Here is a 16,246-nt window from a genome sequence, read left to right as displayed (position 1 = left end):
AATTCATGGGGAGAACGTCCAAACACCGTACGGACATCACCCATAGTGGGGATCGAAGCCGTGTCCCTGGCGCTGCGAGGTATTGTCTCTACCCGCTGCGCCACCATTGTGCCCACTCACCTGGCACCAGCATGCTGGTGAAGCACAGCCCGTGACCGACTCCCAGCACATCCTCGTGGGTCAGGTACGGGCTCCGCACCGTCGCGCTACGCACGTCTTTGTAAACCTGCCGAAGGGAGAGAGAATGTGAGAGAGTGAGGGGGAGAGGTTGAGAGAGAGCGGGTGAGAGAGGGAGGGAGAGAGAGGAAGAGAGGGGGGTAGGAAGAGGATAAGATAGAGAGGGAGAGGGGCAGAGGGTGAGAGGGAGGAAGAGAGGGAGAGTGGGAGAGAGATAGAGAGAGGGTGAAAGAGGGAGAGGGTGGGAGAGTGAGAGAGTGGAGAGGGAGGAGGGGAGAGAGAGGGAGGAGAGAGAGGGCGAGGGAGAGAGGGCGAGGGAGCGAGCGAGAGGGGGAGAGAGGAGGAGAGAGAGAGAGGAGGAGAGAGAAGGAGGGAGGGAGAGAGAGAGGATAAAAGAGGGAGAGGATGAGAGAGGGAGAGTGAGGAAGAGAGGAGAGAGAGGGAGGGGAGAGAGGGAGAGGGAGAGAGAGGGAGAGAGGGAGAAAGAGAGAGGGTGAGAGAGAGAGAGGTGTGGAGCAGCTTACATGCACTGCGCTGGAGCAACTCAGCGGGTCAGGCAGCATCTCTGCAGAACATGGCGAGGTTACGTTTCGGGTCGGGACCCATCTTCAAACTGAAAGGAGTGGAGGGGGTGATGTTGGAAGAGAAGAGGGGCAGGACAAAACCCGGAGAGTGATAGGTGGATAAAGGTGAGGGCGGCATTTGATAGGCAGACAGTTGGACATAGACCAGATGAAAAGACAGAAGGTGTGAACCAAGAAGGTAATGGTAGACACAACACGCTGGAGTAACTCAGCGGGTCATATAGCATCTCTGTGGAGAAGGAATGGGTGACGTTTCGGGGCGATACACTTCTTCAGACACCCGCCCCCTCCCCTGACATCAGTTAAAAAATCATCTCCAGGGTTTTTTTCCTATACAAGAAGATAATGTTCACCTCTTCTCTCTTCCTATTACAACTTTTGTCTCTTTATATCCGAAGAAGGATCTGCAGAAACTGGTTGATACAGAAAAGGACATAAAAAGACACAAGGACACAAAGTGCTGGAGTAACAACGGGTCAGGCAGCATCTGTGGAGAACGTGATCTCCAGAGTTGGTGCCTGACCCGCTGAGTTACTCCAGCACTTTGTGTCCTTGTGTCTTTTTATGTTTAGTGTATAGTTTACAGTTTTAGATCGGAAGCAGGCCCATCAGCCCACCGTGTCTGTGCCGATCAGTGTACATTACTTCTATCCTACACAATAGGGATAAATTACAGAAGCCCATTAACCGACAAACCTTTCCGTCTTTGGAGAGTGGTGGAAAACCGGACCACCCGGAGGAAACCCACACGATCACAGGGAGAACGGACAAACTCCGTGCAGGCAGCACCCGTGTCGGCTGTTCCGTGTTAGCAGATTTCCAAGTGTCTTGTGACATGCGGAGAAATCAGGAGCTTCCGGGAATTCCAGCAGCCCCAAGAATCTTTAATCCATTGAACACCAAACATCGGTTATTTCAGCCGCAGTTTCCCCCGACCATCCGGAAAACGATACGATGTCTCTCTGCCAACCGGCTAAACCGGTCTTCCTGGACGAGTCTCCGTTGTGCTTAATTAGGACCTCTCCATGTGACCACCTTTACATTTGCGCAACCAAGCATAGCTGAGCGATGGTTTTGCCGAACATGTTGCCTTAACGCTAAGGTCTGCGGGATCTCTCGGTTGCCCCCGTTTACTCTCCACTTCCCATTCCCGTACTGACCTTTTATCTCCTGGGCCTCCTCCGTCGCCACAGTGAGGCCTCACGCAAACTGTAGGAGCAACACCTCCTCAGCTAAGGAGTTAAGGGTGGCACTGTGGCGCAGCGGTAGAGTTGTCGCCTCACAGCGCTTGCAGCGCCGGAGACCCGGGTTCGATCCCGTCTACGGGTGCTGTCTGTACGCAGTTTGTACGTTCTCCCCGTGCCCGCGTGGGTTTTCTCCGCTATATTCGGTTTCCTTCCACACTCCACAGATGTACAGGTTTGCAGTTTAATCGGCTTGTTATGAAAGTAAATCGTCCCTAACGTGTGTTAATAGTGTTAATATGCAGGGATCGGTGATCGGTGCAGACTTGATGGGCCGAAGGGCCTGTTTCCGCGGTGTATCTCCAAACTAAAACACCTCATATTTCGCCTGGGTACCTCACAATTTAATTAACAACGACCTATCTTCCTTTCTCACCCCCCTCCCATTCTGTCTTATGCCCCACCGATGCGCTCCCATTTCTCCCACAATGCTGCTTAACAATCCCAAACATGTCGCCGTCAACATAACCCTTTCCTCCGGCTTCACATTACGCGCACATTCACTGCCGATCTCACGACCTTTTAAAAAAATCTCCTTTTCATTTCTGGCCTTTGTCCACCCATCTGATAATCAACACGCCCCCCCCCCCCCCCCCCCCGCTACTCTTCACCTGTATCCACCTATCACAAGCATGGGGTTTTTTTCTGGGCACCACCTCTCTTCCAGCTTTGTTTTAACCCCTCCTCTAGTGTAAGGGTCAAACAGACCATGTCAGCTAAAATGCTGTTTTCAGCCACATTTTGCAACACAGCATTCCAATCCCTTCTGAAACAAGTCGATGGTTTAGAAGACGTTTCCAAACAGGGCGAAGCTGTTCGAACATGTTCCCAAACAATTCAGGTTCTGCCTGGGTTTGCCGAGCAAAACACTGCAATAGCTGGGCGGACCATCCACGCCCCCCTGCCGCGAGTAGTGCAGAAACGGTGCGCCTGACGAGCTGACAATTGCCTCACGGGAGGGGGTCTGGCACGGTCTGAGTGGACGAGGAACCATAAAGGACTGTGTCGGGCGCCTTCCCGAAGCACCACAGAACCGCGGCTCTCGGACTGTGTCGGAAACGGTGCCAGGAGATCGACAACATGTCACTACACGGCGGCGCACCTTGCTGTGTACTCGGGGTACGCCAGTGTGTACGCGGATATACGGCTCTCTGTGCATTATTTGGCAGTGTAATAGTATACCTTGGTACATAAAAGTCTGTTGTCAGAATCCGGTGATCTAACAAACATAACACCATCTTCTACAATCATTCTGTAGAGGGTCTTGACCTGAAACCTCGTCTACCCAAATTCTCCAGAGATGCAGCTTGGCCCGTGGAGTTACCCCATCGCTTTGTGTCAATTTTCTGTGAAGCAGCTTCTGCGGTTCCCCATGTGCCCCTGGTGACCAACGTCAGGCTGGGCTGCGTGTGGGGGGTCTGCCTCACTGTGCTGCTCTCCGGGGCTGGAGGGGTTAACAGGGCGGGTAGGCGGAAACCGTTTCCATTGTGGAACCCGTCCAGAATAAGTAACAGCTGGATCTTACTTCAGAGCTGGGCCGTGCAGGGTGAATGTCAGGGACCTTCTGCATAGGTAAGCCAGTAGAAATCAAGACGACTTTCACCGAGAAGATGAATGTGTTGCACGCAGTAACAAATTTTTCTCTTTCCTACTTCTTATGCAACCAAATCTGAGCGATTGTCGCGCATCTGTCACCTCACAACACAACATTTTCTCCAGGTCTCCGATTTCATTGCAGACTTTATTTTACCAGCAGTCGCTCTAAGTTGACGTTTAACCACCGTTTCACGCTCTACTTACAGATAACTTAGTATACTTCCCATTTCGTTTCAGCCCTTCCTTAGACTGCCCGGCGCTTGTCCGTCCTGTCACGTTCAGACTCGTTTAACGTGTTCCCAGCCTCTTGCTGGTGTGTAATCAGTGGCAGATTGCCAGAGGCCCTTCACGCTGAACACCCGCAGCAAAACAACATTATTCAGCACAGAATCAATTCCCCGCGCACTGCAGGGCGTTTAGTTGACAGCTGCAGTTCTGTACGGGTCCGCAGCTCCCTGAAAACGGAAGGATTTTGAACCAGATAGTGCTCGGAGTTAAAATGGCATCGAAACACCAGATCCAGAGATTAGCCGAAGACGCGATTTGTCCCATTTGCCTGGATTTCTTCATCGATCCGGTTATGCTGGAGTGCGGGCACAACTTCTGCCGCTCCTGTATCACACAGAGTTGGGACTTGGAAGGGAGAAACTCCTGCCCGGTATGTAGAGAAATGTTTGCAGACCGCACCCTCAAAGTAAATCGGGCCTTGGCGAATATCGCTGAGGCAGCTCGAGCACTGAGCCTGAACACGGGAAATAAGGAAAGTAAACTTCACTGCGAGGAACATCAGGAAGAACTGAAGCTGTTTTGTGAAACCGACAAGAAACTGGTCTGCCAGATTTGCGTCGCTGCGCGGGAACACAGGTCTCACAGTTTCACGTCGATTAAAGAAGCTGTTGAAAGCTACAAGGTAAAGCAAATAGAATTTGATTGTTGATGATTTTTCCTTTCTGCCTTTTGCGGACCGCGCTCCCTCGGCGACTGTTCGGTTCACCCAACCTCCCACCCAAACCAGCCCTTCCCCAGGTACATGCCCCAGCCACCGCTGGAGATGAAACACCTGTCCCTGTACCTTCTCCCTCACGTCCATGCAGGGACTCCAGCAGTCCTTCCAGGTGCGACAGCCCGCGGCTCTCTGCTGATACGCTTCCCGACGCGATGAGTTCTCCAGCAGTTTGTGCCTTTTTGTAAACTTTCATGTGCAGTTCCGTGTCTGCAGTTCATTGGTTCCGTCTGATCTAATTCTTTCACTGACTGAACCTGAATCTCAATCCCAGGAGCAGATTAAAAATTCCTTGGAGATTCTCACAAAAAATAAATCAGCGGTGGGGGAAATGGAACAGCAACAGAAAGAGAAGATTTCTGGAGTCCGGGTAAGGTTTCCAGTTTCCCTTCTCTGATCTTGTGCTATTGTCTCAGATTCTAGACTCGATAATATTGATCTTCACCTTTCATTTGACAGAAACAGTCACATAACCTGTCGACCTACATCACATCGGTATTTGCTGAACTGCGCCAGATTCTCAATGAGAAAGAGTGGCTCTTTCTCAAGCATCTCCGGGAAGAAGAGGAGAGCGTTCTAAATCTAATGGATAATAATCTACGAGCGATTCAAGAGGAGATAAACTCTATTCAAAAGAAACTCTTAAAGCTGCAGGAGCGGATGAACCAAACGGACAGTTTGATATTTCTGAAGGTAAGGGGTTACAAATTCAATTTGATTCGATCACAAAATAGTGGGTAACAGTTTGCGATAAATTTCCCAATAATTCAGGGCTGATTGAAACAAACCAGTCGGTAGGGAAGACCAACACCTCACATTCTGACCCTTCTACAACCCAACGACATGTGCATTGTATTCTCCAGTTACAGGTAAACCTTATCCCCTTCAGACCTCACTGTTCCTTCAACTGTTCCTCACAGACATTTCTTTTCATCCCCAGATCCCGGTCACCATCTTGCTTCCCCTTCTCCAACCGCTGATTCCCCCAACCCTGCCTACTGGGAACCCAGCACATTCTCTCCTGTTGATTTCCACCCCATCCCTTCCATTGCATTCCCTATTTATCTTCCTGACCAGATTCCAATTCGGTAGCAAGTTTTCTCCCCTTCGCCATCGGCCGCAGGGATATCCATCAGTCTGTCATATGTCCCTCCTCACATAAATTCACATATCCCTTGCCATTTATTGTCGCAGTTCCTTCCCCTCCCATCTCTTTACCAGTTCTCTCCCATCTACTCCAGAAGTTTGAAAGAGGCTCCTGTCCAGCCGCGTCATGTGTACATTTCCCTCCCCAGATGCTGGCTGGCCTAATTATGATTCCACTCTATGCAGCACCTTGTGTCTCCAAATAAATGATTTATTTGTTCTGGGGCCATATTACTGCCTCACTCACACCATCACACCCCACTCAATCGCAGGGCGAGCTGCATCTTTATCGGGAAGAGAAGTTGTACTTATCACATTGACCCAGTCATATTTTCCATGTTGTTCAAGCCTGGTCTTTTCTTAGTCTGATATGAACATCTCGTCACAAGCTGACGACATGATGTCTGTGAAGACAAAGGTTGGGCGACGCTATGGGTCCCCTCTTGCTGACCCACAGGGTGCAAGACGAATCAGGGGGCGCTTGAAGGGGCAATGCAGGATCTTTGGCTAATAGGATAGAAGAAAATTCTAAGGCATGTTATACAGACATTAAACGCAAGAGGGGACAGTGAAGAGAGGGTGACTCCTGTTGGAAAAAATGAAGTAATTCACGACTGGAACCAGAGGAGGTTGAATCGCCCCATCAGTCCTGTATTAACTATACACTTTACATATAATTAATACATAATACTGCACTGATGGGGCGCCGCGCCAGCATTAAGTGCTGGGATCTGTCGGAAAATTGTATCAATTTGGCTGATATTCCTGCTGTCACGAAGTGGACGCTCAGTGTAAATTAATTGATCTTTCTGATGTTTTATATTTCAGGGGGAAACTCGTCAGAAGACGAGGTGAGACTATCCGCACTGTTTTGATAATTAACTCAAAAATCGTAGATGCGGGTCTTATAACCAGGTGTGTGATTAATGCAGGATAAGTGATGATGCGCAGGTGCTTTCAGTAGCAGACGGTGGCCTCGACGATGGAAAGTTCCATCACCCATTTTTGTTGAACACTGTGATCAGCGAGCTGTCCGGTCGCATTAAGAGAGGTAAAACAATTTTTTTAAACCGTTAGTGTTCTTTAAGTATTAATTACATATATAGTGTATATTTACTACTGGACTGGGCAGTTCCCTGAACACAACCACAGTACAAACAACAGATGGACTGTTGGATGAACGTTGTTACTATAGTGAACACTCTGGCGTTGAGGTGTACGCGCCGCGGGCAGTTAAACAACAGACCATGTCTGGTGAAAGTAAATCAGTAAATTGTATTCTCGAAACGGTCTTGCTTGTGCCCGCAAAGCTCAGGAAGCAGGTTCTTCCATTTCTAGATTTTGCTCAAAGACCAAGCAGTCGCGTGTTTCCCGTAGTATGCTGGCATCTAAATTATGTTCAGCGTGTTATGTTGTCCCTGCTGTTGGATGTTGGTAGAGTTCCGCGCGGTCCTGATGCCAATGTGCAGGAAGCACAGTCCGTCATTCACGTTCCAGACTCTCCTCCCTGCTCTCCCGAAATCCCGAAACTCCTGCCATTGACTCCATTTATACCTCTCGCTGCCTCGGCAAGGCCAGCAGCATAATCAAGGAAAAGTCGCACCCAGGCCACTCCCTCTTCTCCCCTCTCCCATAAGGTAAGAGGTACAGAAGTGTAAAAACGCACACCTCCAGATTCAGGGACAGTTTCTTCCCAGCTGTTATCAGGCAACTGGATCATCCTACCACAACCAGAGAGCAGTGCTGAAATACTATCTTCCACGTTGGTGACTCTCGGACTATCCTTGATCGCACCTTGCTGGCTTTATCTTGCACTAAACATTATTCCCACATCATGTATCTGTAAACGTATTGATTGTAATCATGTATTGTCTTTCTACTGACTGCTTAACATTCAACAAAATCTTTTCGCTGTACCTCCGTAAATACGACAATAAACTAAACCGTAACTCCTCTTCCGACACCTCAAATTCCCTCCTTTCCTCGCTACTATAGTCCGCTTTATCTTACCCGCCTAACACGGCTCCTTGTCACATTCACAATAAAACTTTATTAACCAAGTCTGTTTTGCAACATACGAGGAACTTCATTTGCCATACAGTCATAACAGTAAAAAGCAACGAGACACACAAAATACATTTTAACATGAACATCCGCCACAGTGACTCCTCCACATTCCTCACTGTGATAGCAGGTGAAAAACAGTTCAATCTCTCCCTTCTTTGTCCTCCAGCGGTCGGGGGCTCGAACCTTCCGTTGACCGGATGATCTTGACTCCCGTAGAGCCTTCCTCGTCGCGGCGATCAAGGTCCTTCAACGGGGGGGGGGGGGGGGGGCTGGGGGGGGTTCAGCTCTAACCCGGGTCGGGACCAGTCGAACCTCGTGCAGCTTCCCGACCGGTCTCAACCCGAGACTGTGAGCTCTGAGGTTAAAGGTCGCAGGCTGCATTGGAGCGTCGATCCCAGGCAAGGGATCGCAGGCTCAGATGATAAGTCCACGCCCCCGCGGGCACTCAATGTCGGTCCCAGTCAAGCCCTCCAGCTCCGGGATGTTAGGCCGCAGAGCGACCATAGATACGATCCGGAAAACAATCGCATCTCCGGCAAACTAAGAGATTGGAAAAAAGGTTTCCCCGGACCCCCTCTCCCTCCCCGCACATAAAACAAACCAGAGGCGTCTCCACATCTGGCTGTCCGCATATCTTCTCTCAACTCTGCACAAGTGCAACTCCGCCACGTTGGGAAAGGTTTCTCCTGTCTACCCGGCGTACCTGGGGTGTAACCCCGGGAAATCTCTCTGTTGTCCGCCCGCCTGTGCCCGAGGCCGAGTGGCCTCTCCCCCAGTCCCAGGGCCGCGCCGCCCTAGTCTCCCCGCGACCCCCGGGGACTCTCTGATTCTCTGCTTCTCCCCCCAGTCTGCGTCACCCTGGATGTGGAAACAGCGGGACCGCTGCTCGAGGTGTCTGAGGATCGGAAGAGGGTGAGACGCACCCGGACACGGAGAGAGCGCCCTGACAACGGGAAGAGGTTTACAGTCAGTGAGTGTGTGCTGGGATCGGAGGGATTCACATCGGGGCGACATTACTGGGAGGTGGAGATGGCGGGGAGTCGGGGCTGGAGTATGGGAGTCGCCGCAGAGTCTGTGGAGAGGAAGACACGGATCACACTGAGCCCGGAGACTGGAGTCTGGAGCATCGGGCGGTGGGATGACAAGTTTGTTGCACGCACCTCCCCTCGATCCCCTCTCCCCGCCCGTCCCATCCCCGGGAGGGTGGGAATTTATCTCAGTTACAAGTCCGGGACAGTTTCATTTTACGACGCGGCCACAAAGTCCCATCTCCACACCTTCACTGGGAATAAATTCACGGAGAAACTTTATCCTTTCTTCGCGATCTGGGACGAGGTTCATTGGCTGAGAATCTGCTACGGTTCCGCTCCGTGTGTGTAAAAGGGTCGGGTCCCGGGTCCGGCGTCAGGAGCAGGGCTCAGGGGCTGTGGGGCAGAAGCCCGATGGACAACAGGTCGGCGCTGAACGGTTCCCATTTAATCCCCTCCCAACTTCCATCCTCAATACTCTGACTGATGAAGGTCAATGTGCCAAAAGCCTTTTTGACCGCCTTATCTACCTGCGACTCGACCTTCAAGGAACCATGCTCCCGAACTCCTAGATCCCTCTGCTCTACAACACTCCCTAGGGACTACCTTTTACTGTGTGCGTCCTGCCCTTGTTCAACGTCACAAAATGCAACACTTCTTTACAACATCCAGTCTGCGACCCGCTGGCGCGGACATCACCCGCTGTGGCTCCGCTCACGTTTGTAACTCTTCACCTTTAACTTGACGTTTAATAAAGTCTTTAAAAATAACCCGTGTTTGAGTTCTCTCCGCGTCTCCGCGTCACGGTACAGAGATCTCTTCAAACAGCAGACACAAGGATCCGTGGATGCTGGTTTTACAAAAGGAAAAAGACACACAGAGTGTTGGAGTAACTCAGCGGGTCAGGCAGCATCTGTGGAGAACATGGATAGGTGACGTTTCACGGAGTGCTGGAGTAACTCAGCGGGTCAGGCAGCATCTGTGGAGAACATGGATAGGTGACGTTTCACGGAGTGCTGGAGTAACTCAGCGGGTCAGGCAGCATCTGTGGAGAACATGGATAGGTGACGTTTCACAGAGTGCTGGAGTAACTCAGCGGGTCAGGCAGCATCTGTGGAGAACATGGAGAGGTGACGTTTCACAGAGTGCTGGAGTGACTCCGCGGGTCAGGCAGCATCTATGGAGAACATAGTTATCCACGTTCTCCGGAGTTCGTGCCTGAACCGCTGAGTTACTCCAGCACTTTTGTGTCCTTTTGTCTTTTTATCGTTCGTTTATAGTATTTGATGTAGAGACACAGCACAGAAACAGACTGTTTGGTCCACCGTATTGTACAGGGTGATCAGCGATCACCCTATATAATAATTATAGCCTGCGTACTGGGGACAATTTGCAATTTTACCGAAACACATTAACCTACAAACCTGCAGGGTGGAAACCGGAGCACCTGGAGAAACCCCACTCCGTCACAAGTACGTACTGCGTACTGACAGCACCCGTAGTCAGGGTTGAACCAGGGTCTTTGGCGCTGTGAGGCAGCAACCCTACCCGTTTCGCAGCTGTGCCGACGCTGGTTTAGGTTTGGATGTGCAACATGGAAGCAGGCCCTTCGGCCCGTCGTGTCCACGCCGACCATCGATCATCCCTTCACACACTCGTTCTATGCTATCCGACTCTCATCCTCTCCTAATAGGGGGACATTTACAGAGGACCGATTAATCCACACGTCTCTGGGGTGTGTGTGTGTGGGGGGTGTAGCACCCGGAGAAACGCCACGCGGTCACGGGGAGAACGTACAAGCTCTGTACAGACAGCATCCGAGGTCGGGATGGAACCCGGGTCTCTGGCGCTTTGAAGCAGCAGCTATACCCGCTGCGCCGCCCTCGGTGTGGGGCAGCGGACCGCGACCGGGGTCCCGTTACAGTGCGGGGGGAGGGGAGCTGCGGACAGGTTACTTGTGGAAGCGGGTAAGGGCTGAGGGAGGGAGGGATGGGTTGGAGCCGCCATCTTCAGCTGCTTCTGCGCCTTCACCTTCTGCTCCACGCTCCTCCGCACCCGGTCCTGTGGGCAGAGCGGCCAGTTAGACGGCAAACCCAGACCCCACACCCCGGGGGAGGGGGACACGGTCTGTCTGCACGGAGTTTATACGTTATCCCCGTGACCTGCGTGGGTTTTCTTCGCGATATTCGGTTTCATCCCACAATCCAAAGACGTGCAGGTTTGTAATTTAATCGGCTTGTTATGAATGTAAATCGTCCCTAACTTGCGTAGGATAGTGTTAATATGCAGGGAACGGTGATCGGTGCCGACTTGATGGGCCAAAGGCCCTGTTTCCGCGCTGTATCGCTAAACTAAAACACCTCATATTTCGCCGGGGTACCTCACAAACCATCGCCATGAGGATTGAATTCATAAATTTAAATTTAATTAACAACGACCTCTCTCACCCACCCCTCCCATTTCCATCTTATGCCCCACCGACGCGCTCCCATTTCTCCCACAATGCTGCTTAATAATCCCAAACATGTCCCCTTCAACATAACCCTTTCCTCCGGCTTCACATTACGCGCACATTCACTGCTGATCTCACGACCTTTTAAAAAAATCTCCTTTTCATTTCTGGCCTTTGTCCACCCATGTGATAATCAACACGCCCTCCCCACCCACCCAACCCCTCCGCCCCTCTTCACCTGTATCCACCTATCACTTGCATGGGTTTTTTTCTGGGTACCACCTCTCTTCCAGCTTTGTTTTAACCCCTCCTCTAGTGTAAGGGTCAAACAGACCATGTCAGCTAAAATGCTGTTTTCAGCCACATTTTGCAGCACAGCATTCCAATCCCTTCTGAAACAAGAAGACGTTTCCAAACAGGGCGAAGCTGTTCGAACATGTTCCCAAACAACTCAGTTTATGCCTGGGTTTGCCGAGCAAAACACTGCAATAGCTGGGCGGACCACCTGCGCCCCCCTGCCGCAAGTAGTGCAGAAACGGTGCGCCTAACGGGCTGACGATTGCCTCACGGGAGGGAGTATGCCATGGTCTGAGTGGATGAGGAACCATAAAAGATCGTGTCGGGCGCCTTCCCGGAGCACCAGAGAACCCCGGCCTTGCACTGTGTCGGAAACAGTGCCAGGAGATCGACAACAGGTCACTACACGGTGGCGCACCTTGCTGTGTACTCGGGGTACGCCAGTGTGTACGCGGATATACGGCTCTGTGTGCATTATTTGGCAGTGTAATAGAATACCTTGGTACATAAAACTCTGTTGTCAGAATCCGGTGATCTATCAAACATAACACCACCTTCTACAATAGTGCGTGGCTGTGTTCTGCAGCTGCGGCTCACCGGCAGTCTCTCCGTTTTTTTTGGTGGTTTTTTTGTCATTGTTGATGTTAAATGTACGTTTTGTTTTATTTTTAATTCTGTGTATGTAGGGGGGTGGTGGGGGGGTTGGGGGAAACCTTTTTTTAAATCTCCTCCTCAACGGAGATGCGACCTTTACCGTGTCGTATCTCCGTTCGCGCAACGGCCTAACATCGTGGAGTCGGCGGCCTCCAGCTGGGATCGACCTCGAAGACTCCGGTCGCAGGGCCTGGACTTACCATCTCGGAGGCTTCGGCCGTGGGCCCTGCAGACCGCAACATCGGGAGCTCGCAGGTCCCTGGCTGGCGACCGGCTTTTGGGAGCTCCAGCCGTAGCAGCTTCGACCGCCCCGAAGCACGAGGCACGATCGACCCGCCCGCAGGCCCTTCATCACCCTGCGTGGCTCGGCCGCAGCACTTTACATCGCCCGGTGGGGGCTCAGGACTCTCATCGCCCTGCGTGGCTCGGCCGCGGCATTTTCCATCGCCCGGTGGGGGCTCAGGACTTTCATCGGCCTGCTCGGCTCGACCCTGGGACTTTCCATCGCCCGGTGGGGGCTTCAAGGGGTTGGGAGCCTCGATCACCTCGTGGCGCCACGGGAGAAGAACGAGGAGGAGATAAGACTTTGCCTTCCATCACAGTGAGGGTATGCCTAGAGCAATCACTGTGATGGCTGTTTTGTGTAAAAAATTGTATCTGTGTGTCTTGTGTTCTTTAATGTCTACTGCCGGACCCTGACGTGAGAGGACGCTGGCGTTGATTATTCGCCGCTTTTCCGTCAGGATAGTTTGTCTGTTTGTCTGTTTGTTTCTATGTTAATTGTATTTGTAAAGCGCTTTGTGCATGTGTTAAGGCGCTATATAAAATAAATATATTATTATTATTATTATTATTCTGTAGAGGGTCTTGACCTGCAAACCTCGTCTACCCAAATTCTCCAGAGACGCTGCTTGGCCCGTGGAGTTACCCCATCGCTTTGTGTCAATTTTCTGTAAAGCAGCTTCTGCTGTTCCCCGTGTGCCCCTGGTGACCAACGTCAGGCTGGGCTGTGAGTGGGGGGGGGGGGGGGGCTGGCTCACTGTGCTGCTCTCCGGGGCTGGAGGAGTTAACACGGCGGGTAGGCGGAAACCGTTTCCATTGTGGAACCCGTCCAGATCTTACTTCAGAGCTGGTCCTTGTAGGGTCAATGTCAGGGTCATCACCGAGAAGATGAATGTGTTGCACGCAGCAACAGAGTATTCTCTTTCCTACTTTTTATGCAACCAAATCTGAGCGATTGTCGCGCATCTGCCGCCTCACAACACAAACATTCTCTCCAGGTCTCCGATTTTATTGCAGACTTTATTTTACCAGCAGTCGCTCCGAGTTGATGTTTAACCACAGTTTCACGCTCTACTTAGAGATAACTTAATACATTTCCCATTTCGTTTCTGCCCTTCCTTAGACGGTCCGGCGCTCATCCGTCCGGTTCCTGTCACGTTCAGACTCGCTGAACGTGTTCCCAGCCTCTTGCTAGTGTGTAATCAGTGGCAGATTGCCAGAGGCCCTTCACGCTGAACACTCGCAGCAAAACAACAGTATTCACCTCAGAATCAATTCCCTGCGCACTGCAGGTCGTGTCGTTGACACCTGCATTTCTGTACGGGTCCGCAGCTCCCTGAAGGCGGAAGGATTTTGAACGAGGAAGTCGAGGAAGTGCTCGGAGTTAAAATGGCTTCGAAACACCAGATCCAGAGATTAACCGAAGAGGCGATTTGTTCCATTTGCCTGGATTTCTTCATCGATCCGGTTATGCTGGAGTGCGATGAATGGAATTTGTAACCCCCTCCCTTGAGAAAGCGTCACTTTGAGATAAGAGGGGCAAAGTTTAAAGGACATGTGACTGGAACGCGCTACCAGGGGTGGTAGAGGAGGCAGATATCACAGGGATATTGTGATACGCAAATGGATAGATGAGGAAATAAGGGACACATATCATCTATTTTCTATATTTCTATGTCTATCTCCGGGAGACGAGATTAGTTTAACTTGGCATCTTGTTCGGCACAGACATTGTGCAACGAATGTCCTCTAACTGTGCTCCACTCTGGTTGGATACAAGTCGTCGACGCATCGTGTCAGAATGAGGCCTTGGAGATATCGAGTCAAGACGATGAGAAATTTCGTGTCTCTGTGTGTTTCGACATTATTTCATTTATTCACTCCAGGAAGCCGTGGGCAACGAGACATTCAATATAACCCAGTTACATAAAGCTCATTCCGCCTAAACACTCCTAAATATCGACGAGACCAAGCGCAGGCTCGGTCACAGTTTCTCTGAACGCCTCCGCACAGTCCGCCTAAACCGACCTGATTTCACGGTTGCTAAACACTTTAACGCCCCCATTCCTGCACTGATCGTTCAGGCCTGGGCACGCACCATTGTCAGAGTGAGGCCCAGCGCAAATTGGAGGAACAACACCTCATATTTGGCTCTAACCCAGCGGTACGAACATTGACTTCTCGAACTTCAAGTAACCTTTGCTTTCCCTTTCACTCCATCCCCCCTTTCTGCTTCAACCAGTCTTACCATCTCCGACTCCCACCCCATGCAGGACACTATCACTGCACTGAGTAGCTCCTTCAGTGACGGACTTCTTCACCAAAACTGCATGAAGGAGAGATATAGGAGCAGCACAACCAGCACTGCTCCCAGCAGACGAGTCAACAGTAACAGTTAAGGAATACATAGTAAACTGATGACAATTTATGCTTGTCTTTACTTTCATTTATAATGATGATCTCTTGCTACCCACTTTGCTGCTGCAACACTGTAATTTCACCGGTGTGGGACAAATAAAGGAAATTATTATTATTATTATTATTATTGTTGTTATTATTATTATTATTATTATTATTATTATTATTATTATTATTATTATTATTATTATTATTATTATTATTATTATTATTATTATTATTATTATTATTATTATTATTATTATTATTATTATTATTATTATTATTATTATTACTTTATTACTTTATTATTATTATTATTAATATTATTATTATTATTATTATTATTATTATTATTATTATTATTATTATTATTATTATTATTATTATTATTATTATTATTATTATTATTATTATTATTATTATTATTATTATTATTATTATTATTTATATTTTAAAATCTGTTTGTTGACTTCCCCAGCTAACAATGATCCACTCTACATTTCCTTGATCTCCATTCATTTTGTCCTTCTTTCACACCTTCACACGTCCTTATCAATGTATATCTCTCTCCACTGACGTCAGTCTGAAAAAGGGTTTCGACGCAAAACGCTACCGTTTCCTTCCCCTCCAGAGTTACGGCAGCATTGTGTGTCCACTTGCACGCGATTGCCCCATAACCAACTAAAAGCTTCCTATCCACTTGCACCTCCAAATGTATTTGAAATGCTATTGTCATAGCTGTCTGACCTATCGACTCTGGCTATACCCTGACACCCTGTATGAACAATTTACCATAGGTTGCTATTGCATCCTTCCCTTCTCACCTTATGCTCATGTCCTCTGGGTCTTAATTACCCTATTCCGGATAAAGGACTCTATACACTCACCCATCATTCACCCTCATGATTTTATGCACCTTTATACGAACACTTTCGAGCCCCCTGCGTCACAATGAATAGATTTAGCCTGTCGAACTTCTCATTATAGCTCAGGCCCAGAAGTCCTGCTAACATCCCCGTAAATCCTCATTGCACTCGTTCCATCCTAACAACACCCTTCTTATGGCAGGGTGAAGAAAGCTGACCACAATTTTCCAACAATGGGTTGTACAACAGCAATATCAATATCATAACACAACTTATCTTCTCAATAGTCTGATTGATGAAGGCAGATGTCCAGAATGCGTTTTGACCACGCTGTCTATCTGAGACTACACTTTCAGGAAGCTATGCTTCTGCACTCCTGGATTGTTCTGCTCTATCGCACTCCTGCAGGGCCACGTCATGCCCTGTACAAAAATGCTACCCAGATTTATC

The sequence above is a fragment of the Rhinoraja longicauda genome, chromosome 39 (genome assembly GCF_053455715.1).
Source record: "Rhinoraja longicauda isolate Sanriku21f chromosome 39, sRhiLon1.1, whole genome shotgun sequence".
Classification (NCBI taxonomy): domain Eukaryota; kingdom Metazoa; phylum Chordata; class Chondrichthyes; order Rajiformes; family Arhynchobatidae; genus Rhinoraja; species Rhinoraja longicauda.
Note: the sequence above shows the minus strand (reverse complement) of the source record.